At 37.6% G+C, this 26243-nt stretch overlaps 1 pseudogene; it reads left to right on the top strand.

The window, feature by feature from the left end:
• Positions 1-20850: 20850 nt before the first annotated feature.
• Positions 20851-25240, top strand: LOC113197868 (adenylyl cyclase-associated protein 1 pseudogene; annotated as a pseudogene).
• The last annotated feature ends 1003 nt before the right edge of the window (positions 25241-26243 follow it).

Below are 26243 nucleotides of genomic sequence, written 5' to 3' on the forward strand. Positions count from 1 at the left end.
GTAGAGTTAAGGCCACTTGAATGGAGTCAGCCAGGCAATGGAATAGAAGAGAAAAAAAGACTAGTATTTGAACTTAGCTCCAAGTCTGAAGATTTGGGCTTCTAATCACCACCTCCTCTTATAATAAAGTTTTGGGCAGTTCCTCACTTCTCACTTGTCTGAGATTCAGAGGTTCTTCCCTCAAGTGCCTATTCTGGGCTTGTGGGTGATAGGGCAAGAACAAAACAGAGCTGGATGGCTAGCTGCTAGAGTGGGGTAGGGAGGTAGGGATCAGCCACCTTTGGGAAGAAAAGAATCATGAGTTACAGAGTATCAGAAGATGAAGAAGCAATCAGATGAATACCTGGTTCATGCTTAATGAGTAGAATTTAGCTGTTCTTGCCACAAGAACAAAGAGTGGGTAACTGTGAGATGGTGGATGTTGCTCCAATAACATGTTTACTATCTACATGCATCCTATAACATCATGTTGTTCACCTTAAATGTACAAAACTTGTTTGAAAATTTTTTCAAAGAAAAAAAAGGTGTCAAATATGATGGCACATACCTGTAATCCCAGCTACTTGGGACTGAGGCTGAAGCAGAAGGATCATAAGTTCAAAGCCAGCCTGGACAACTTAGCAAGACCCTGTCCCAAAAATAAAGGGCTAAGGGTGTAGCTCAGTGGAAGTACACTTGTCTAAAATGTGTGAGACCCTGGGTTCAATCTCAGCACAAAAAAAATAATTAAAAAACAGGGCTAGGTATAGTGTTCAGTGGTAGTGTGCCTCTGGGTTCAATCCCCAGTAACACCAAACAAAAAAAAAAAAAAAAAAAAGGCAGAGGAGCATACCCATCTCCCAACTTAAAAAATGTAGTGGTCATAAGCAGCCAGGAAGGATTCTAGGATCCTCTAAACTTCTGAGGAGGAAAAGTTGAAAACCAGATTAGAAGGGCAGACCTGAGTTCAAATCTAATATTCCATGATTTATTTCCTGCATGCCAATATCAGGTTAGTTTCTTTTAGTTTATGTTTCCATGCCTATAAAATGGAAACAATAATCATAGCTACCTAGCCAAAGAGATCATGCACAGGCTATCATTAAATAAAATCCCCCAAAGATAGCTGTGATTATTATGTACAAGGCTGAGTGTCAGCAAAGACAAGAGTAATTAGTTCATTGTTGGAAGATGGGAATGGGTTCGGAGATCAGGAGAGCCCTCCAAAAGGAGATGGTATTTAACTCAGGGAACAAATTCTTGAAGTGACACAGATTGCTCAAAGGGAGGAGAATAGAGGTTTTATTGTTTTGTGTTGTTTACAATCTTCTCCCAGCTTCATCTGGATTATAAATTTCCCAAAAGGAACACAGCCCAGAGCTGGGCTGCAAGAGTGCTACAAAAACTTTGATTCAGCACTGGCTGTACTTCAGCAGCAAGATGTTCAACGCTTTACATGACCCACAACCACTTAGACAAATGAGTTTTTTTCTGATCTTTTTCTCCTTTTGTATTTATTGTAAGAGGAAAGCAGAAAATGAGAAATGAATTTAAAATGATCCAAGACCTGCAAGAGGGAGATAGAACAACAAAAGGCATCCCCTTCTATCATCCTCAGTCCTAGAAAAGCCTTCCAGATTCCCTTGGTATCTTTATATATTACTTTATATTTCAAGTACTAGATGCAAAAAAAAAAAAAAAACAACTGTACATAGGCTACTGAGAAGCTTTCAATACCTCTTACTGCTGTTTTTTTAAAAAATATTTTTATTGTTATTTATTTATTTTTATGTGGTGCTGAGGATAGAACCCAGGGCCTCACACTTGTGAGGCAAGCACTCTACCACTGAGCTACAACCCCAGCCCCCTCTTACTGCTATTAATGACAACATTTGGATGTTAGTCACTAGGCATACTTACTTAAATAGCATTCAATAATCATTTATCAAGCACATACTCTATACCAGGCATTGTGCTAAATACCAAGAAGTCAAAAGAGTAAAGAGAAGGAAACATGTAAACAATTTCAGTGCAAATTTGTAGAGATTTATACTTGTGCTATGGAAACAGAAAAGCAAGGCTTATCTCTGTTCTGTTGGCTGGTGGGTGGGCTGGCAGGAGGTACAAAAAAGCTTCACCTTTAAAAGGTAAGGATAAGGCTATGCCTTAGTAAATGAGTAGGCATTTGTCGTGCAGAGACAGGAAAAATTGGGAAGCAGAGAAAAACAGGGCCAAAGGAGAATGGCTTGTATCCACCCAAGGGGTTGTGTGGATACAAGAAAAATAAAGGCCACAGAAGTTATAGTTTTATAAATGCTCTTTAAATACTAGTGGTTGATAGAAATAACTAACTCATGGAGCTAGACCACATTGTTATATTGAAATCATTCTTAAATTGAGTTCCTGCCCTCCAGAAGTTTGGCATTAACTTCAGATTATTATCAGTACGCAAAATGTGATCCTTCCCAAACAAAGACTATACTACTTAATCATTCTCTGTAGAAAGGAATACCTTAGAACATTTCCCTCCAGTAAACAGCTAATATATGTCTACCTATATTTTTTCTTCTCTAATCTAGCGATGAATTTGTATTCATGCACTCATAACATCCTCCAGCCATTCCATCCCCGTTCCTTGTTACCACCTGGCTGAAACCTTGGCATAGCTCTCCTCTCAGAATCAACTGAGCTAATTAAAAATATAATGCAAGACACAAAGGCACTAAGACAGCTGAGCAAACATTAATGAATACATAGATTAAATAAAATATTTACATTATGTGTAAGCGATGGTGCAGATGAAACTTGGGTGGCGCTAGGAAGAGTGAGTCAGAGGATGTTCAAATAGAGTGGGTTCAGGGGAGATCTCTGGACCAGTTACTTAGCAGTATCTTTTGGAATGACAGAATGAAAGGAACCAGCTTAGCAAGAAAAAGATAGCCAAAGCTCGCAATCCAAAGGAGCCTAAAACTCTGGGTACAAATCTGGTAGTTAAGAAACCACTAATTTCAAGTTGTAATGTTATTGGCCTACTTCATACCTAATGAGCTAAATAAGAATCATTAATAAACCTAGATCCTAATGAGAGGCTGATGAGGGAATAGCTAACATTTATTGAGTATTCCTCACGTGACTGGCAACCAGAGAAGGTCCTTTGCATATGTTTTCATTTAATCCTTATGGCAAAACTCCATTTTAAAGAAGAAACAGAGGCTCAGTAGTTTGAGAGTGGCAAAATCAGGATTTGAATCCGGAATTATCTGATTCTAAGCCCTCTGTTCTGCCTACTTTTAAAGACCATCTAAACCAGCAGGGTTGTTTACAATTATATGAAAATTGCAGGCTTGGGGCTGCTAGCCACTGCAAGGTGTATTTACATCCAAATACCACAAATAGAATGTAAAAAGGTCCTCTAGTAGACTATATTATTGTTCCCAAACATTTACTGTACCTCTCAAAGTTGGGTTAAATTTCCCCATTGAGATCATGCTTGGCTGTATGATTTGCATTATCTAATGAAATGTGAGTGGCAGTAGAAGCCAAACTTTGAGGCAGTGTGATGCTCCATGTTTTCCTTTCCTGCTGTCCTGATGACCAGCAATACTCAGGATAGAGGCTAATCCATGAATCTCAGTCCCAAAGTGAAGACAAAGTTTCAGCAAAGCCACAGCTGACCTAGGCTGTGAGAAATGAAAAAAAAAAAAAAAAAAACACTTAGGCCCATTGGGCCACCAAGATCTGGGGATTGTTACTATAGAATAACAGAGCCTCTAGATTAATGGAGACACCTTCCGAATCTCTTTTTATGATCCAAATTTCTGTGTCATCCACAGGTAAAGAGATTGCTTGGGGAGTATGGAGGATGTAGGGAATGGCATGATGGGTGTAATGCAGCAAAAGCCTTTTTTTCCCCAAAAAAGCCTTTAAATACAGGATTTAAACCTCAGTCTTCATCTATAGGATTAGACAAGCCTTATAAGCTAGGTGCCATGGGCCATGTCATGTCCAGGACTTGGGGAAGTTACAGGTAAAGATACCGTTTCTCTTCTTGAGGCAAGGTCCATGCTTATTCATTTCTAAACCTAGCACCCATGACTGTATCTGGCACTCACTAGACACTCAATAGTTTTAATATTTTGTCAAATTAATGCAATAGAATGATCTAGAACTGTAATTCAAATCTCCTAACTCCTCACAAGTTTCTTCCTATGTCATGGTGCATTGCCTACTTAGGTTAGGGGATTATTATTAGTAAATTTTTATGTAATACTTTATAATTTCTGCATACCTCATTTGGTTGAAATACACATAAATTAAGATCTGCAGGGCCTGGAGCATAGCAAGCATTCAACAAAGGCACACAAACCTCACTGAGGGAATCACAAAGTGTGAAGACATTGAAGAGACCAGAGGACTTAGCAATGAGAACTCTAGCTTGAAGTTCACTGTGGATCAAGTTTTTCATGGGACCAGATTAAGAGAACACATAAGTGAAGATTAGACTCAGGCAAACATATTTCAGGGCCCTAAGGCATAATATTTTCCAGGCATCTCCAGAGTACCAGACAGTAATTGAAAAACCTTCCATGGTGGGCTGGGGGTATAGCCCGGTGGTTAAGAGCTTGCCTAGAAGGGGCAAAGCACTGATTTCAATTCCCAGCATGGAAGCAAGGAGGGGAGCCTTCTATGGAATATCATTAATAAAAGTATTGAAGAGAGTCCTGCAAACTAATTAAGACCTGCCAAATCTATGGATCAATCTTTCCAAATCAGGAAGATATTCAACCAATTATACTCTTCACTTAAAGTTAAGATACTACAAATATAATATGCATCTAATTTTAAAATACCGTATTTTAACCTGTAACTTCCCCAATTATGTTGGGCATAATTAGAATATTTGAAGAGCTGAGGCAAAGCAGAGAAATTAAGAGTTGTCCAGTGCATTAAGGTTGACCCTAAAATTTGAACTTAATAACATGTGCGGAAACATTCTTTGTTTATTGGTCAGGATATTACATTGAACTTCTTTTGCTAAACATAACTGAAATCCAGTTGGGCATGGTACTGTAAACTTAAAGTCCTAGCTACTCAGCAGTCTGAGGCAGGAGGATCACTTTGAGCCTGGGAGTTTTTTAAAGATCCTGTCTTTTAAAAAAGGAAAAAGACAGTAAGGGAAGGGAGAAATCTTTGCAACTAAAGTATTTAAGATGAACCAACATTTTGGATTTACTTTGAAATATCCCAGGGGAAGGGGAAAATGCATGATAGATAGATGAGCCAAGACTGATGAAATGTTGATGTCTATGGAATTTTGGAGGAGGGAATGATTGCTTCTATCAAGAAAGGGAGTGGGAAGGGGAATTAATGTTTTACCTTTACAAATTCTCACAATGATTCTCAAAGTCAGAAATTATCTTCCCCGTTTTATAGGCAAAGCAAACTGAGGTCTGGTTCTAGTGAATGGTAATGTAAAGATTTGAACTTCAGCTCTATGACTAGGAGTCCTTCCTTTTACTAATTCCTCATACAAAATGCTAAATGTGTTTTCTTACATTCTGGTATTTTAGCAGAAATGGAGAATTGATTTTTTTCTCAATAATGGTAACATATTTGTAATTCCTTTGTTTTTCACTTTTCCTTAAAGGTTCTCATTTCCATCTTCTGGCAAATATTTTGAATACTTCCTGACACATGAAATTGTTTTCATTTTATTTAATCTAAATTCATGATCCACCTATGGTTTGCTTCCACTATTCAGTGTGGTAAAATAAATGTGGAGTGTTTCTTTTTGCAGGTATTCTCAGAGCATTAAGATTCTAAAAGGCATGCCAACATGCACAAATGTAATCCTTCTGTTCAAGTATCTAAGTATGGTATTTCCCTTTTAATCATTAAGCTGTCAGTATGTGGCCTACTATGCCCTTTCTTCTCATTTACTTTTTTTTCCCTGCTTTACTCTTATAGTGAGGTTTCTTGTTCCGTGCTACCATGAAATATGCCACCTTTGTGTCTATAATTTGCATGTGTATTTTATATGTTTCTAAAATGAAATTTTCAAGAAATGCTGGTGAAATGAAAATCAATTTATCCTGTTAATATTTATTAAATGCTAACTCTACTGTGCTAAATAAGGCTGGGAATACAATGATAAAAGCAGTAGCCAGGGGGCAGTATAGCATAATAGTGATCAAGAGTATGGGCTCCCTTGCCTACAGTTAAAACCCAGTCCTGTCACTCACTAACTCAATGAGTTTGGTTGGGCAAATTGCTTAATCTCTCTAAACCTCAGTTTCCTCATCTGAAAATGAGGATAATAGTAGTAGCTACTGCATAGGTGTTCTGTGAGTTAACTTACCACAAACAGGAAGAGTGCTGAGCACAGTGCTCAGCACATAAGAAGGGTTATAAATATTAACTCTTTGTCTTTCCCTGTGTGATTCAAACAAAAAAGATAGTAGGAAGAAATTTGATCTGATCAGGGAGGGAATTTGATCTGATGGGGACAAGTATTTTACAGAAGAGTTCACAGATATGGAAATATTTGAGCTCAGCCTTGAAAAATGAGATCAAATTTATTGAGGCAAGATAAGAGGGTGATTCTGAGTATAAAGGCTTGGCTCCATTCTTTTAGGCAGGACATATTTGAAGGGCCCTTCCATCTCCCCAACTCCCTAAGGGTCAAGGGGAGAGATCAGATGAGATCTGTATGGCATCTCCTTCTTCTGTCAATTCCTGTTTCCTTTACTCTTTCACTAGGGTTGATTGCAAAAGTACTCTCTCCCTCCCTTTCCCCTTCCCCTCCCCCTCAAGAAAACAATTTTTGCTTATAAAAAGTTCCTTTCAGAATCTGTTTTTCAAGGTATTTAACCTATAAAATCATGAATGATGCTAGGTATAATTTGAAATAGAAATATATCATGTATGTGTACAAAGTAGAAACCTTACTGTGGAGGACTAGCTAGGGAATATATATTAATTTATTCATTAAACCATCACAATGTATTTGTCCAACACTCTACTAAGGAATATATCTAAGTCTTTATTGTACATACAAGATTGTATTGTACATACAATCTTGGATAGATACACTTAATGTTTTAAAAATATGATTCCTTAATCTTCAAAATTTTCATTTTGAAAAACTTGAGATACATAAATGACAAGGAATATAATTGAATTCTCCTATGCCCATCACCTAGCTGCAACAATTATCAAGTAGTAGCCAATCTTGTTTCATGTACATCCCTACCCTTATATTGGCCCTTTTGTGTTATTTTGAAGCAAACTCCAAAAATCATGCTATATTAATACACACATATTTTTAAAATATGTCTCCAAAAGATGCGAACTCTTATTTTAAGAAAATACAACCATAGAACAACTATTTCATCTAAAAATTAATGCAAATTCCCAAATTCATTGGTATTAAGATATATCTTTTCTTTTTATAAATATTTTTAGTTGTAGATGGACACAATACCTTTATTTCATTTATTTTTATGTAGTTCTAGGGATCAAATCTAGTACCTCACCCATGCTAGGCAAGCGCTCTACCACTGAGCCACAACCTCAGTGCCCTAAGATATGTCTTTCATCTATTTTATCAGTGTTTAAATTTCTAATCACTTTATAAATTTTTTAAAACTTCATTTTGAATCAAAACTTACATAAGATTCCCACATGGAAATTGATATGCCCTTTAAAACTTTTTTTACATTGTAAGTTCCTTCTCTACTCTTTTTTTCTTGCAATGTGTTTGTTGAAGAAACCTTGCCTTTTTTGCCTTTAGTATTTCCACAATCTGGATTTTGCTGGTTACTTCCTGGTTGTATTTAACATGTAATCTGCCCTCTGTATTTCCTATAAGTCAGTAGTTGGATCCAGATATAGATACATAAGTGGTTTTGATTTTCATTTATTGCATAACTACTTAATTGGTAGTATGCTTTTCCACCAAGGAGGCACAAAATACCTGGTTCTTTTTCCTTTTCTAATTAAATTAATTGATCATTTCCTCCCAACAAACTACAATCGACATAACTTGGATTGCAAAGTAAGAATTGTAGCTGATGTCTGCTTGGGCCTCCATAGGACAAGTGATCTTTAAGGAATCTTAACATTAAATCCAGTCCTATTGTTATCATTGTATCATTTTGTCATTATTATCTTATTCATCAGGTATTACTACATACTAATCATGGCATCTAGGACTGGGCTAGAAACCATGTTATAATAATTGGAATCATCTATTGAGTCACTGCTGTAGACCAACTAATCTATGTAGGTCATCTCTAAAATTATAACACCACCAACCAACAATGCAAGTCTTATTATCCCCATTTTATAGAGGAAAACCAGATATCAAGAAGACGAATGACTTTCCTAAGTCCACACGATTGGCAAAAGACAGAAACAGAAGTGATATGAAACACAGATCCAGCAGTCTCCCAAGGTTTGCCTCTTTCTACTAGTTCCCAGTTATTTGAATACAGAACTGAACAGTAAAAATGATCCCTGCCTTCAATGGGATTACATCTGTTTAAGGGAAAGAGGTAAGTTACTAAAATAACTGAACAATATCAGATAAGAAAACACTATCTAGAACATGAACAATGAAAATGTGTGCATTTTGCAAGTCGTGACTTCTTTAATTGAACACTAAGAAAAACGGGGCCGGGAATCAATGTTGATTGAAGTTCCTGGGGAAAGCTCCATCAAGCAATGCAGAAATTATTACAAATATAAAAGCTTTCCCAATGAGCAAAGGGTCCTTTGCACAAGCATCCCCTCCCTTGGGATCCATGTCACACTGACACAAAGATTTTGTCACCATGGCAACTGGTCATTGAACCAATGAAATAATCAGTTGTCATGGAAACATGATCTCCATCTCACTCCCACCAGGCACCTGTTCTAAATCATCACATCCTCCAACAACTTTATACCACCTTAAACATCCTTTCTTCTTTCCCTTAGTAACCCTGTTATCCCTAGTCACCTAAAATTATGTTTGGATGGCTATAGGAGACTGTTAAAGCCAGAGCAAATGAAAGTGACTTTGTAATGTAGAGCTGCACTATTGACAGAGGAAACCCTCTAGAATGTGGAGTTGAATAATCCTGAGCACTGAAGAAAGAATATGTGATGCAGCCCTCCCCACAGTTCCTTAAGTGAGACTCCTTTGGATTTTCAGACACCATAGTATCCTGATTATGCTCCTTCTCTGTCAATTCCTTCTTTGGCTCCTTTTCCTCCTCTTGTCCCCTAAATACAGATGTCTCTTAAGAATCCGCCCCTCACATCTGCTCTTTCTCTAAACTGCACCGCCCAATATAGTAGCTTTAGCCATGTAAAAGTTATTGAGTCCTGGGAATTAATTATAAATGTGCAGACTGAGATGTGCTATAAGATGCTCACCTGAATTTAAAGACTTACAAAAATAATGTAAATATCTCATTAGAAATTTTTGTATTGATTATACATTGAAAGGAAATGACTTGTATATGTTGAATATACATGATTTGTATTATGAAAATTTAATTTCACCTGTTTATGTTTTTAACATGGTTATTGAGAAATTTAAATTCTATACGTGGTTTATGTTCACAGTTTGTGTTTTATGTCTATTATACAGCATTTCTCCAAACTTATTCACTAAAGCTATCTTATCTGATACTCTAGGTGTCAAGTGTTCCCTCTATGATTCCAAGATCCCAATTCCAACCTCTCCTTTGAGATTCAAATCCATTTGCTGAATGGTCTGCTGGCCCTTTCACAGATAACCCACTAGCTCTTCAGCTCAACACAAGCAAAGCTATGAGCTTTCTCTCAAAACCTGTTCTTTTTCCTGGTGGGCTTTATTAACCTTTGTATTCATTGTTATTGCCATTGCAACAAATTGCCACACAGCTGGTGGCTTAAAATAACACAAATTTAATTACTTACAATTCGGGAGGTCAGAAGTATGAAATGAATCCCAGTGGGCTAAAAACAAGGTGTCACAGGGCAGCATACCTCTCTGAAAGTTCTAAGGCAGAATCTGGTTCCTTGCCTTTTCCAACTTCTAGTGGCTACCAGCATTCGTTGGTTCAGCGTCCCCTCTCATGTTCAAGCCAACAACATTCAAGTCTTTCTCATGATGCATCATTCTGACACTGAATCTCCTGACTCCCTCTTTACTTCTGAGGTCCATTGTGCTAATATTGAACCCTCCCAGATAATTCAGGATAATCTCCTCATCTCAAGATCAGCAATCTTAATTCAACCTTCAATCTTAATTTGTCGTTGCCATGTGACATAACATATTCATAGGGATTCCAGAAATTAGGGTGTGAACACCTCATCTGTAAGGGTTGAGCAGAGTCAGAGAATATATGTGTTCAAGGAAAACAAGAAAAGAAATTATAAATAGAACTGATCATTGCTTCAAAAGCAATTGATAACATCTAGAGAGGGGTTAAAAGGGCCACCTGGGATGAACATCCACAGTCCAACTCTTCATGGTTCATTGACTCCTTCCTCAATCACTCCTCATGCTGAGTTATAAATTCATTCTTTAATCTATGATAGCTTTTGTATTTCATGGACATCTATCTTAATCTGTTTTGTGTTATGATTAGTTATATAATATTTGATCTTAATATCTCCACCAGGTTGTAAAGTACTTTTTGGATAGAACTGTTTGCTTTACCTTTTTTGTTTACCCATGATGTCTAATATGGTACTTAATGTATAGTAGTTTCTCAATACATATTTCTTGAATTTAGTTGAATGAAAACAACTCGTGGACTTATAAAAGGTGTACGTGTCACTGAAGCCACTAATTTCCTTAAACAGTGCACTTTCTTAATTGACTTCCATTAACTTGAGACTCTCCATTCTGTCTTAAAAGAAGAATCATTGTGAATCCTTGTCAGAAATGGTTATTGTGCACTTGTTTTAGGCTCATCCAGAATAGGTTGTATTTTATTTCATGACCTATTGATGCCATGTATAATTGATATCATAATGATATAATTAATGTAAGTTTATTTAAATCAATGTGACATGAAGTCAAAATGAGAATTGTTTCTGTAAGTGCTGAGTCAGTTATCCTCCAAATATAAAGAAATGCAGCATCCTAAAACCTAGAACTGTCACATATCACTTTAACTGATTAAATGAGATAAACTATGATGATCTCAACAAATACAGAAAAAAATGAATAAAATTTAACACTCATTCATGATTTTTAAAAATCTTTAAAACTGGGACTAGAAGGTCTTTATATAGAGATAATATGGTTAGTTATACACAGAACTCCAAGATATGCTCTAGAATAAAATCTATTAAAGCTATCAAGGAATTTAGAAAATTTGTCATATTCAAGACATCTGAAGAAATCTGTAGTGAGTCAATATCCATAAATAATTAGAACATGTATTAGGAATGAATATTCTTTTCATAATAGTGACAAAAATAATATTACTAGGAATTGATCTCACAAAAAGTATATAAGATCACTGTGAAGAAAATTATAAAATTGAAGAATGCATACCTACATAAACTCAGAGAGAACTGAATAAATGAAGAGATCTACTAAGTTCATGAGTGGGAAGATTCAATATCATAAAAATGTAAATTCTTCTTAAATTTATTCATAAATTCAATATAATTCTAAATAAAATCCAAGTGTGACTTTTCATGGAATGAAACAGTCTGATTTTAAAATGCAATTGGAAATAGGAAAGTACAAGACAATTGTGAAGATGTAGAACAAACCAGAAAGACTTTCTTGCCAGTATAAACTTATAGGATTTAAGATGATATGATATTATCTTAGGGGTAGACAGATAGGTGGATGGAACAGAAAAGAGACCCAGAAAGAAGTCTCTGAATGTATACAGAGGTGTCATCCAAAGGTGTCATTAATAGTGTAGTAGAAAAAAATGAACTATTCAATAAATGAGAAAATTTGTTATAATGGATCCCCATGACACATCTGGGCCCACCTGCCCTTGAGGAGCCTCAGTGGCTACAGACATTTATTTATCTCCTTAAATTCATAGTTGTCTCAATCTCCCCCATGGAATGAAAACCTGGCTTTCGCATGGTCTCCTCTAGTCTCAATATAGCAGGAGGCATAATGGCTCTGGTGTCCAGGCAACACCCTAACAGACTCCTGGAGAATATGACTCTTCCCATGACTACCAGGCTCACATAAAGTATCAAGCACCATATAAGAACACTGGAGACCAATTTGACAACTGGCTATACAGAGAAGTTGTGTAATACAATCCAGAAGTAAATTAGCTCCCTGTGGAGCAAACTTCAACAACAAGCAACAATAAATAGAGCCAGCCAATAAATTTTTTGTCCTTCTTCCTCTCTCTGATGGACTCTTCCAAGGTGTGTTGCTTCCACAAAACCTGTTGGGAGACATCCTGGGTGACCAAGCAACAACAGGTGGATTTCCTTGGGAAGATGTGGCCAGCTTGGTAACACAGTACCCTGTATTTGCTTTCTTCCTTTCCATGCCTCACTTCCCTTTTTCCCTTGATCTTGCTGCCCTTAGATCACATAATACCTTAGCATGTAGGTAGTGCCTCAGGTTCTGTGTTTTTGACAACCTGGTTAAGATAGTTGTATATACAGAAAAAAGATAGGTAGATCTCTATCCCCCAGCCTACACCAAACTATTTCTAACTGGAATAAAGGCTTAAATATGAAAAATAATGTTTTAATACAGTTTGAAGACACTGTAGAAAAAAATATTCTCTCAAAATTAGGAAGTATTTCTTAAAACACAAAATTAAACTGTAAAAGAAAAGATTGATAAACTGGGGATGGTGGTGTCCACCTGTAATCTCAGCTACTCAGGAGCCTGAGGCAGGAGGATCAGAAGTTTGAGGCCAGCCTGGGCAACCTAATGAAATCCTGTCTCAAAATATATCAAAAAGATACCTATACTCCCATATTTATTGCATTTCTAATCACAATAGCTAAGATATGGATCCATCCTAGGTGTCCACCGAAAGATGGATGGATAAGGAAAATGTAGCATATAGTCACAATGGAATATTATTTGAAAAATAAAATAATAAATTTTTTTGGAAAGATAATGAAATCTTGACATTTGAAGCAAGATGGATGAAACTGGAGGACGTTACATTAAGTGAAACAAACCAGGCACATAAAGATAGATACTATATGTTCTGTCTCATGTGTGGAAGCTAAAAAAGCTGATCTCAAAGTAGAAGAAAATAGAATAGTGATTACTAGAGGCTATAAAGGATAGGAGGGAAGGAAAATAGAAGGAGAATAGAGAATAGATACCAAAGTGGGTTAGAAATGGGTAAGGTCTTGTATTCTGCAGCACAGTAGGATAACTGTAGTTATAATGACCCATTACATGTTTGAGAAGAGCCAGAAGAGAGAAACTCAAAACCTTCAAACATAAAGACATGATAAGAAGATGGAAATGCTAATTACCCTGATTTGATTAGTACACAGTGTCTGTGTATTTAAATATCACATTGCACCTCGCAAGTATGTACAATTATTACATTAATTAAATAGGAGGAAAATTAAATATAGAAACATTTATTCAACCAAAAATGAAATGAATAAAGATAAATTATAAGCGGCAATCTGAGAGGATATTTGTAATTGTCATTTAATTGACAAGGACTAGAATTGATCTCACAAAATTCATAATAAAATTCCTATAAATTGTGAATATAAGACAAACAACAAATAAATAGGCAAAGGACAGAAATTTTAAAAATTCCTAGAAGAGGCTTTTGGAGAACCAGTAAACAAATAAAAAGACAATGAACCTCATCATTGATAAGGTAATAAAAGCTCCTGGGATGCTATTCCACACCCATCTGACTAGAAAACAAAGTAAAGAATGGTAGTACAAGTGTTGAATCTAGAGCAATGAACTCTCATATTCTGCTGGTGAGTGTGTAAATTGTTATATGTTAGAAGATAATTTGACAGAATACTTGTAAGGGTGAAATGTGTATGCTCTTGACTCAGAAATTCCACTTCTTGTTATATCTTCAGGGCTAGAGAAGCCCTTGCATATAGGCATGGAGAGAGTCATATATATGAATGATTCATCAGGCTGGAGATGTAGCTTAAGGGTAGAATGCATGCTTAGCTTGCTTGAAGCCCTGGGTTCAAATTGCAGTATATCACAAAATAAACAAAAAAGAATGGTCACTGAAGTATTATTTGTAATTAAAAATGAAGACATCTCAGATGTCCAACAAGAGAAGAAATAAACTAAAATTTTAACATCATCACAAAATAGAAGACGATGCAGTGGTTTAAATGATTTAACTAGTGTCACATATATCAACAAGGATAAATCTCAAACACATAATGTTAAGAGGCAAAAAATAGCAGGTTGAATAATAATACATACTGTGATACAACTCATATAGTTTACAAATGTGTAGAACAAAGCCATATATTTATTTATGGCACACATATGTACATAAGTATAAAACACGTGGGAAATTTAAACACCAGATTCAAGAGAGTTGTTGTTAGGGATAGAAATGAAATCAACATGGAGTGTGCAGATTTCTTTCTATTTATAATGTTTACTTCTTTTTGAAAAGTCAGAAGCAAAGTATGCATTCATGTAGGTGAGTATAGGAACAGATGTCTGTTCTCTTTTTTCTCTTTGTATGTTTATAACATTTCCTTATTTTTTTTTAAACTAAGAGTAATGTTTTGGGAAGGCTCAGTGAAAACTGGATTACTAAAAGAGAGAGAGAGAGAGAAAGGGAGAGAGATTAAGTGTGAGCAACATAATTGCAAAACATTGAGTAAATAATATAGTGTCCTACACATAGATTTTCCGAGGTGTATTTAAGTTTTTGCTCCCTTTTAGAGAAAGCCAGTTTGGGAACCATAAAAATCCGAGTGTGTTTTGTTCAAGAAAGAAAATGCAGGATTCCAACTAGTGGACTCATTCTCAAAGAGACGACATTGCCTTTCATCAAAAGGTTGGTGGATGGCTGGATTCAGTGGTGCTGTAATCCCAGCTACTCAGAAGCCTGAGGCAGGACAATTTTGCAACTTCAAGACCAGTCTTGGCAATTTAAGGAGACCTTATCTCAAAATAAAAAGGAGGAGGGGCTGGGGATATAGCTCTGTGGTAAAGCTTTCCCAGGTTTTATCCCTAGTACTGGGGAGGGGGGAAGATTGGTTGATGAAGGTATAGCAGCATGTTTAAAGTTAAAATGAAATATTTAAAATAACTTTAAATCATATTTTATGGTTTCCTGCTTTAACAAAATTATTCCATTCCCAATTACACTGGATAAGAACGATTCTTCTGTAGTCATTCCAAGATTTCTTAATGCATATTAAAGTCTTCCATGCTATGCACTGAACTAGGTGCAGATGGTTCTCTGAAGGACTGAATGAACCAAAGAGGTGGCAATGCAAGCATCCGGGGCAGAGTGAAAAAATAGCAAATTAGCAAATTCAACAAAGCATTGATAGGGAATAGAACACAGATTTCTTCTACTGGAGGGTGTAGGAGGAAGGGAGAGATAAGGTTGGAAGATAGGTTTGTTTAAGATTGAAGAAAGAGGTACCTGCATTTAATCACAATTTTATCATAATACTGGCTCCCTCAGGTTTGGGAGAGAAACCCTCCTGTTGAGTAGGTTTATGTTCTCTGGGATTAGCAAATATTTGAAACTGGCTATTTCTCATTTGGAGCATGTTTCTGAGTTCTGCGGAAACCCTCACAGGAACAATTCTATTGTCTCTCACATAGTGTAGGTGATACCATTTCCTTTTCATTGGCTGTTTCCAAGTAGCCTCTATTGTGGATGGTCCAATTTCATTGGATCATTCTGTTTGAAGTCACATGGCTTTTCCAGGAAGTCTCCTTGGGCAAAATTTAAAAGGGTTCAAGGCAGCTCTCTTTCCAAAGAAAGTATCCACCTCTGGTCTTAATGCAGCATAAAGTTACAGAAAAGCACTGTGAACTATTAAACTAGGTATGATTTGGTATTTCCCATTTCTATTTTTTTTCTATTAATATCACTAAGCTTCGGTTTATTTCCTTTGTTGTCACTAGTATGTGCTGACAGACATGTAAAAGGGGATACTGATGTTAAATGCAATTAATGGGAAACACTTTTGAAATTTATAACATTCCATTCACTCATGTAACTTTTTTCCCATTGGGGAAAAGTCCATAATTGCTTAATTTTAAATCTAATCCATTAGGTGTTCCTTATGGCACACTTAGCTTGAGTATTTCTGACCATCTATTTGCTGGGCTGATGAGCTACCAACCAGAAAGTAAAGTCTTAGGACAAAGAATAGGTTTTGAGAACCAGCATGAACCTATGCCCCTGGAAAAAGTCTCTAACCTTTCAAGTTTAAAGATCATTTGGATATAGTAGGAAACTAACTACGTGAACTATGTAACCTACATGTTCTAAATTGCTACTGGGGAAAATATCACTAGAATAAATTAGGAAAATTGTGGATTCTTTTTTCCCCTCAAATATCCAAAAGCAACATAAGTTTTTTAGAAGGGCTTATTGAATAATATTGTTATTATTATCTCATCATTATCTGATTTTGGGTAAAGGAGAAATGATGTGTGAGACTGTCAAAAATGTTTAGATTCAGAATGTCCTATGTGGTATAAAGGGAACAGATTAGGGCATGATTTATCAGCAGAGGGGCACTTTGGTTTTAGGGTTTGTGTTTCAGGAAGGTAGAATGATGACCCCACCTTCCAAAGAAGATGTCCACATAATAATCCCTAGAATCTATGCATATTTTACCTTACTTGCAAAAGGGTCATTGCAGTGTGATTAGATTAAATATTTTTAAATAGCGGTATTATTCTGGCTAATCTGAGTGGGTTTAATGTAAAATTAGGCTCCTGGAACAATGGAAGAGGACAGCGGAAGAGAGAAAGGAGCTGTGACTACAAAAGCAGAGGTCAGAAGGATGCATTGCTGGAAGAAGACCCTGATCCAAGCAATGCGACTCAGGGCCTTTAGAAGTTGAAAAAGACAAGGAATATGATCTCCCCGGATCCCCCCCTCCCATCTTCCAGAAGGAGCGCAGTCCTGCCAGCATTTCACTGTAAGACCCATTTCCAAACGACTGACCTCCAGAACTGTAAGATAGATTTGTGTTGTTTCAAGCCGCACAGTGGTAATTTGTTACAGCAGCAAGTGCACTTAGTACATGTTATAGCGACAACAGAAAATAGATACGAGGGGAACATAGCTCAGTTGGTAGAGTGCTCACCTCCCATGCACAAGGGAGGGTTAGATCCCCAGCACCACAAAAAAAAAAAAAAGAAAGAAAGAAAGAAAAAGAAAAAAGAAATGTTATCTAGAAATGAAATCTGTCAAGATAATGAAATCTATCAAGAAGTGAAATCTATCAAGATAATCAAAAACAAGGTAGATTTGTGAGAAGTGTCACAGCTGAGAAATCCTACATGGCAAGTATATATGTGGCATCCTAATGGGATCCTGGAACACACACAAAAATACATTTAATATAAACAAACAAATCTGAATAAAACATGGACTTTAATTAATAATAGCAAAGAACTAATATTAATATTGATTCCTTAATTATAACACTTGATCTTCACTAAAGTAAGGTGTTGACAGGGGAAATTGGATGAGAGGTATACAGGAACTCTCTATACTATCATTGCAAAATATAAATTTTTCTGAAATCTAAAACTATTCTAAAATATGAAGCTGAAACAAAATGAATCTGATTTCTGATGTAACATGTATTGGGAATTTGACCAATCATAGGCAAGTTCTTAATTTTCTATCAGTTGGCATGTTGAATTCCATAGTCTTGGATGGCATCCTGATATCTCACTCTACTCTTTGGTTTTTCTTAGGAAAAAAATCCCTAAGAATACAAATCTAGCAGCATCCAAATAATTATTCTATCATGTTACTATCACCACACTCTTGCCAGCCACAGTCATCCCAAAGGAAGAAGTTACCCTTGGTCTCACAGTTGGAAGACTGTGAGACCAAGATGAGCACATTATTTCCCCTTGTCTATTGTACCTCCAAAGGACAGTCTTTGCCTAGGTTTAGGGGTGCTTAATTTGTTTCCTTCCAAGGGGTGGGTTAGAAAGGATAGAATGTGCTATTTCACTGGGGAAATTTTAGGTCTTCCTGTGTTCATAGAGAAAAAGGTCTAGGCTATGTTAATAAGGTAGGGTAGCTGCATGAGGCAATGCTTCCTCTCCTGTTCAAATGCTCCTTCCATTGGGCAGAGTCATGTTTTTGCATAATACTGGGAAAATTGGATAACCTTATCTGATTATTGAGTTTGGAGAGAGTTACAGGGCACAAGAAGAGCAGAATCCCTTCCTATCTCCTTCCTTGTAGAAGTGGGTCTGCCCAACACAGTCTCTGCTCTGAAACCCCATGTTGTATGCTTTATAAGTATACTTTCTGGATAGAGGAGTTCCACGGAAATTCAGTGTTTTCCCCTGAGCAGGTAATAAGTCCATCCAACTCTGAGGTTCAGCATTAAGAAAAAAAAATTGACTTTCACATCTAAGTCACCTTCTGTAACAGAAATAACTGTTATTTTTGCCTCCGTTTTGACAGCTCTTACTTGGATTATCAAGTGGTTCCTAACTTAGATGGAAAAAAGAAGTTTGTCAATTGTCCTAGAAGGTTTAAGTTTTGGGGTAATTTTCTCTAGGAATGTCAAAGTGATGGTATATTGAGCTCAAATGAAAGCAAAATATTGCAGCAGTATGCTTTGACTCTCAGAGACATAAGAGTATGTAGATAGTGACTCTTGGGAATTGGTAATGTTCAGAAAGATTTCATAAGTTTCTGATGGCTTGTCCGCAATCTCTGGTGAAATGACTTACACTGAGCCTTAAGCCAGGACCCCTACTGTGTTCTTTATTTTCTTCTTTTTCTCTTTCTCCTTCTCCTTCTTCTTTTTCCATATGAGTGTATGTGTAGTACTGGGGATTGGACCAGGACCTTACACACACTAGGCAAATGCTCCATGAGTGAACTACATTACCTCCCTTTTATTTTATTTTATTATTATTATTATTTAATATTTTTAGTTGTAGATGGACACAATACCTTTATTTTATTTTTTATGTGGTACTGAGGATTGAACCCAGTGCCTCACACGTGCTAGGCAAGCACTCTATCACTGAGCTACAACCCCAGCGCAGCTACAACCCAGCTCTTTTTATTTTATTTTGAAATAGAGTCTTGCTAAGTTGCCCAGGCTGGCCTCAAGTTTGCAATCCTTCTGTCTCAATCTCCTGAGGCTTCTCCTATTCTTATAGACAACTAAGATGGCATCAGGAATCTAAGCTGTACCATGGACAAAGTGTAGATCATATCTTCAGAACATAAACAACACCATAGGTCAAGCAAGTCCAGGAGATAGCTAGTAAAACCTTTGGCCCACGTTTGATACCATTGCCTAACGTGGAAGCAATTTAGAAATGTAGGTTACATAGTTCATGTAGTGAATTTCTACCTTGGTTCAGTAAGACTAAACTAGACTTTAGTCCCTGTGTGTGCCTTTATGAGGAGCCCTAATGATCAAACAGCTTTTGTAACTATTCATACTTACGTAACTATATGCACTAGTCCCTGTCAGAGCATCTGAGAAGCCCGTGGGCCTTTCTCCAAATAGACCACGGAGAGGAGGTCCAGGAAAGAAAGTTAGCACAAGCAGTAGCCTGAGTTCAGAGTGGTCAATAGTGGTCCAGATAAATGATACCAGGGTCAGGCGGCAGTCCAAAGGAATCACAAAGCAGGGGTCCACACAGAGTGCAAGCAACAGTCAATGCAAAACATCAAGAGTAGAACTCTGCAGAAGCATGAGTGAAGACTAGAGTGTTTGGTGGTAACATATGAGTTATTTACCCAGGACTCGCAGGCATTAGAAAGGAGAGTATAATGCATATGTCCTGTTTTTGTCTGCCCAGATGCACAGGCTACACATTATACCACCCTCACTTCCCAGTCCCAGATGCCAGCCAGTCAAGGTGCTCTTGGCCATAGTGACTGGTCCAGGGGTAGGTATGTGACTTGAGGTGGGCCAATCAAAAAGTCCTTCTTGGGGGCTGGAGATATAGCCTAGTGGTGGTGTGCTTATCTAGCATGTGTGAGGCCTTTTGATATCCAGCACTGAAAAAATTTTTTTCTTTTTAGAAAAAAGCATATGAATGGGGCCATCTTTCCTGCTACATGAAGAAAGGTAGCTCCTTTGAGGAAAATGGGATCAATGAAGAACAGGGTGGGGAATTAAGAGTAAGAAAGATCAATTTGGAAAATGTCTTTTTGTCCTCATCTACTCATGACTGACAAGTACCCCCAATCCTTCCAAGAATTGTAAGCCAGTACATTCCCTTTTTTTCTTATGTCAATTTAAATTGGATTTCTGTCATATAAATGAATGACTTTTAACCAATATAGATAAGGAAACCTGAAAGAATTCTGGACACTTGAGCTACCCAGGTGGGACCTATCAGCAACTGTTTTTGTAATTTTTTGGAACTGAGAATCTTTGCAAACTGCCAGTACATACTCAATTAATCAAAACCTCTAAAAGTTACCTGCCTCTTACTTCTTTGAGTATTGATAAGGTCTTTAAATGATCTGACTAAATTTCAGACTTTTAAAAGTTAAATCTCTTCTCTCTGACCCATAGCTTTGATATACAAAGAGACAGATTATACAGCTCCCAAATCATCACTTGACTTGGGAATTCAGCCTCCCTGAACAATTGCTAAAGTTACAGCAAACAGAGATAGCAATTAGGGTCCCAAGGTGAGACAGAACTCCAAGCAGATGGTACCTTATGGCTAACATGCAAAATTTGGTAGAAAGATTGGAGAAAATAGGGGGGCAACTGGAAGCAGTATCTCATACTTCTGACATTTACTCAATCATGCTAGATAACTAAGAAATTCTGTATTAGGACAGTCATCTTTAGGATATAAGTATTAGGACAGTCATCTTTCAAAAGGAGCAACTCCTGCGTGGAAGCATTTGGTTCTGCATGCTTATCCTGAGACAGAGTGCTTGAAGATGAGTACCGGAAGATCAGTAAAAAGATCTCCAGCACCACAAAACAAAAAGATGAAAAGGAAAAGGAGAAAAGGCAAGTGAATGGGGTCATTTTCCCTTCCACGTTGAGGAAGGTAGAGATTGGAGAAGACGTGCAAAAACGTGCAGAGATGTCCCTATGAGTTTGAAGTTGGGCAAAGTTGTTCTCTTGTTACAGCATCAGTGCCAGCAGCCAACAACCAATAAGCTCTCTGATCAGTCAGCAATCATCTCATAGCAGATCCAAGAAATAGTAACCTTTCAGAGAAGAACCGAGGCAGCAGATTGTTCAATTGCCTGTCAGTTAGCAAAAGCATCTAAGGCTTGGTTTTATTAGTTATGGCTTCCAAGCCTGGCTCCTATGTGAAAGAAATGAATGATGCCGCCATGTTCTGTTTAAACCAAGTCCTCAAGAAACTCAAAGACCTGAATAAGAAGTATTTGAACTGGGTCTACACTTATTTAAGTATATGGACAACAGGCTTACATCAAGGATTTTCACATCATTGGACAGGCCTGGAGCAAAATGGGGCCTGTGGCAAAAGTGTGGAATGGATTTCCCACTAGACGCTTTATTGGTTAAGGTCCCTTCCTGCCCCCTCTGCCACCAGGCTTAATTCCCATCAGTTCAAGCTCCAGTGACTCTACTTCTCACTCAGCACTGTTAGTGCAGGTAAGTCAAGGGTAGAATATCACATATGCCCTGAAATGTGTATCTGATCATAAAAAGACTCACAAGAACCCTGCCCTGAGGCTCAGAGTGACCCAATAAGAAGAGGTCCCAAACCATTTTCTGCATCCAATCTTGAAACCAGCTACAAGGAAAAGCCAGCTCCAGTTGAACTGGAGGGTAAAATGGAGAGAGTGCAAAATTAGGAGAATATTTCCAACCTGGTGATTGACAACATAGAACTGAAATAGGGGGCTTACATATACACATGTCAGCATGACAGTGCAAATTAAGGGCAAAATTTTCTCAGTCATGCTAGATAACTAAGAAATTGTGTCTGGTATTAAATCATGTGGTGGACATTTAGAAATGTTAGTAAGGATATCAAAGTTCAAATAATAAAACAGATGGCCGCCATGTTTACCTAAACAAGAATTCCTAGATTGTGAGATAATGATAAATCTTCTGAAAGGAATGTACTCATTCCTACACAAGTTGGTGACTTTATGAACTGACAGGTTCCCAGTCCCTGTGCAGTTCAAAACCCTATGGAATGGGCAGAAATTGGTAAACACAGTGACAAATCATTGGATAAATGAATCGCCAGTGGTTTCTTTGCCCTCTCTCTTTATACCATGGAATAATCTATTATCAAAATGGTTCTTTTCTACATTTGCTCAACCTTTCTGCTCTTAATTGCTTTTCTACTCTACAAAGCCCAACTACCTGCCTTCACTGAAATATACCTCAAGCTGAGATTTGGGGTGGGATAGCAGGTCAGTTGATCTTCTGCAGGAAGGTATAGCTTCTCCATATCAGCGCAATCACACTGCCAGTCCATTCTTAAGAAACTTCATACCTGAACTGGTCCATTTTAGCTTTCAGATTTTGGGAGGTTATTCTACCAACACACAGTCCTTTGGGAAGAATTAAAAATTCCCAGGAATTGATAGATCAGACTGTGATCTTTTCCTAACAATGAGCACGAAGGTAGCAGAAGCTGGTGTGATTAACCAAACTAATTTTTCACTGTACACAAGTGAGGCATGGGTTGCATTGGACCAACAGCTGAGGCCTGGCCACCTAGCATTCCAAGCAAAATTTGTTTCCTATAAGCATTCTTTGATTCTGCATTCCATCCTGGGTCTGCCTCAATCATGAGACATTGGTTCTCCAGTCCCAGCCACAGCAGCAGCACAATGGGTTTCATACCCTTTCTTTCTCTGGGATCCCTGCCCCCCAGCACCTTCAAAGCCAGGCATGGTGGCATACACCCAAAATTGCAGCAATTCTGGAAGCTGAGACAGGAAGATCAGAAGTTTGAGTTTAGCCTGGGAATCTGAAAGAGACCCTGTCTCAAAATTTTTAAAGGGCTGGGATATAACTCAGTAGTATAATGTTCCTGGGTTCATTCACAGCATTGGAGAAAATAAACAAACAAACAAACAAATAAGGAAAGAAAAGGAAAAGCATCACGTCATTCCAAGGAATGGGGCCCTCCTCCTCCTCCCCTGCTAGGTGCCTGTCATCCACCTTGGTTTGCTGCCTCCTTTTGCATGTCATGCTCAACAGTTTAGGGCTCCTGTCCAGATCCTTGAGCAGAGGACTAAAACCTCCAGTGCAGGCTGGTTTGGGGTCTTGATTTATGTAAGAATCTTGCACAGCATTGCTAATGTAAATTTCAATGTTCCCCTTCTGAGACACACTTACCAAAATATGCAAGTTTTTTTTTTTTTTTTTTTTTTTTTTTTTGTGGGAGGAGAGATTTTCTCATGACTTCTACTCATTTCCTGAGACCTATGGAAAAAAACCTTTATGTGCTTAAAATTATACAGAAAATAGAATAAATTTAATACCAAAAGATTAAGAAAAAGAAGAAAGAAATTCATTTCTAAGATTTTACTAGTAAAACCTTTTGCAAAATAAAGAATATTTGCAGTATGAATAACTTTCTTAACATACAGGTCTGCATACCCGAACATCCATATTTTAAGCACATGTATATGAATAATATAAACTCATATATTCCTATCCATCCAAAGAAATCTATACAAATTGCATTTTGGACCAGTGATACACTACAAAGCTGAGAATCTATTGCCATCATGGAACAGTTACCTTCTAACAGAAAGTACTGACAGTGCTTATCAGTCTTAAAATGGACATATTCATCAGGTCAGGCATGATAGTCTTAGCAATGATGAGTACAAAATGTCCACAGCCTATTAGGAGCCGATCTGGGAGGAAGCAACCCAGCTAAAGGGTCCTTTATCAATGTCTAGAAACAAGGTGTAAGCCAGCACTGGTTTGCAGCAAATTTCACTATCAGGGAGATCTGTAGTAGGTGAAGCACAGCAGCAGGAGCTTCTAAGATCAAAGACTGTATTTGGCAGCATGCGTTGAGTAGTTGACCCCTAGGATGCAACAAAAACAAGGTTTACTCACCTCCGTGGAGCAAATCCATAGGAACTAGCAAGTGGATCAGGATTCGAGACAAGCAATGGTGTTGGGCTAGTACTTCCATCCAAATGTGAAGAAGAAGGCCCAGTTACAGAGCTTGACCATTGCTAAGGAAAACTATAACTCAGCAGGAAAGTGCTCAGAAGATAGTGTGACTTATTTCACCCACTGCTGGGCACAAGGAATTGAGCTCAAATTAGGTACTCAACTGGGAATCTGAAAGAGACCCCCTCTCAAAATTTTTAAAGGGCTGGGGATACAACTCAGTAGTAGAATGCTCCTGGGTTCATTCAAATGTGGATACAAATGTGGATACAAATGAGACTGAGACATTACATAATTGCTTTCAAAGAGATTATAATAGCGATAGAGCAGAGCCATCAAGTGCTATCAAACTTGTACAGGTAGTGGGGGAATTTGATAAAGGCCAAAAGAGAGGAATGGGTGGTGTGATGTAAACACAAAGGTAAACATACTGAGGTTTGGGAAGATTTATTGGGGAAGATATTACTTGAACTGCTCCTAATAGGCAAAGAAAGGTAAGAAAGATTTAGCATGAGTGATCATGTGGTGAAACACAACAAAGCATGTTTGGGATATTTCAAGTAATTGGATATTCCTAGAATGAAAACCCAATTTCCCATAAGGTCTCTTATCCCATACTAAGAAGTCCATTCCACTGGCCATAGTAGATATTGTGGAAACTACTCATCATCCCATCACCATTTCTTCTCTTCCTTTTTGTAACATAAGTACTTCTAACCCGCACTATCTTTTAGCTGGACCAGTTACCTTCTAACAGAAAGTACCGACAGTTATCTTTCCAGTTAAGGAATATATTCTCCAGCCTTCCTTGCAGTAGATGTGACTGTGTGTTGCAAGTTTTGGCCAGTGGAGTGTGAATGGAAGTTAGGAATGTAATTTTCATGTTACATCATTCAAAGAAAATCATTTGCTCTCTACTTTTTCTTTCCCTTCTTTCTCTTTCCAGGGATCTGGAACACAAGTGTGACCAAATGAGCCAGTCTTAACCATGCAAACAATAACTGTATCTTGGAGTAGATGGCATATAAGATAAAAAGAACCTGGAGCAAAGACACTTCTACACCTCAGGCATGCACCCTACTGGACTATTTGGTGAGAGATAAATAGACTTCTTGTTAAGTCAGTGTCTTTGTCGGGGAGTGAGATTTCTGTAATTTCGTTAACCTGTATCCTAATATGGTTAGGGAAGAAAAGATGGAGCTACAGAACTAGGAAAGGCTGGGACAACAGCTGTCTTGTCTTTAATAATTTGAGTTGAGTGAGGCTAATGTTGGCAGATACCAAAATAAGCAATTGTGCAGCCTTGTCTCAAGAGACAAGAAAAGCCCCTTGAAAACTGTAAACTTCGACCTGGTTCTAGGAGACAAGTTCTTCCAGAACAGAATCCCAGCCAGCAACTCCTGAATGTCTTCCTTCCATTCCACCCTGCAAAACTATATGCCTTGCCATCTTCAAAAGCTGATTCCAACAAGCCTTCCTAGGAGGACTTCATTGACTAAGCCCACATAGTCATTTTGTGTTCACCATGTTTGCAACAAGGAAAATTCTTTTATAATACCCTTTTGTTTCCTGAAAAGGATGGACTTGGAAGACCTATTTTGCTGAATACAGTAATTTGTCTAAGGTGCAATTTTGGAATTAGGAGTCAGGATGAATAATGAGGAATTCCCAGGGGACTCTAGCTTGGGAAGTCAACACAGCAAGACTAGAGACTTGGTGGGGACTAGAGGGGATGGAAGTGAAAAAAGACCTCTAGTAGCAAAATCAGGGAGAGAATACTCTGGAAAATGTTTATAGGAAGATTTCCATGTGAACTGTTGTTAGATGATATATATTGTGTCTTCCTTTCGATAAGTTCTGTTTTGTTGACTAAGTCCCTGGTATAAGAGGGAGGTGAGCTTGAATAAAAGGATCAGAGAAAAGCTGACATCTAGATTACATATAGCATTTGAAGACAGAAGAAATGACAA

This window comes from Urocitellus parryii, chromosome 11 (assembly GCF_045843805.1).
Source record: "Urocitellus parryii isolate mUroPar1 chromosome 11, mUroPar1.hap1, whole genome shotgun sequence".
NCBI classification, from domain to species: Eukaryota; Metazoa; Chordata; class Mammalia; order Rodentia; family Sciuridae; genus Urocitellus; species Urocitellus parryii.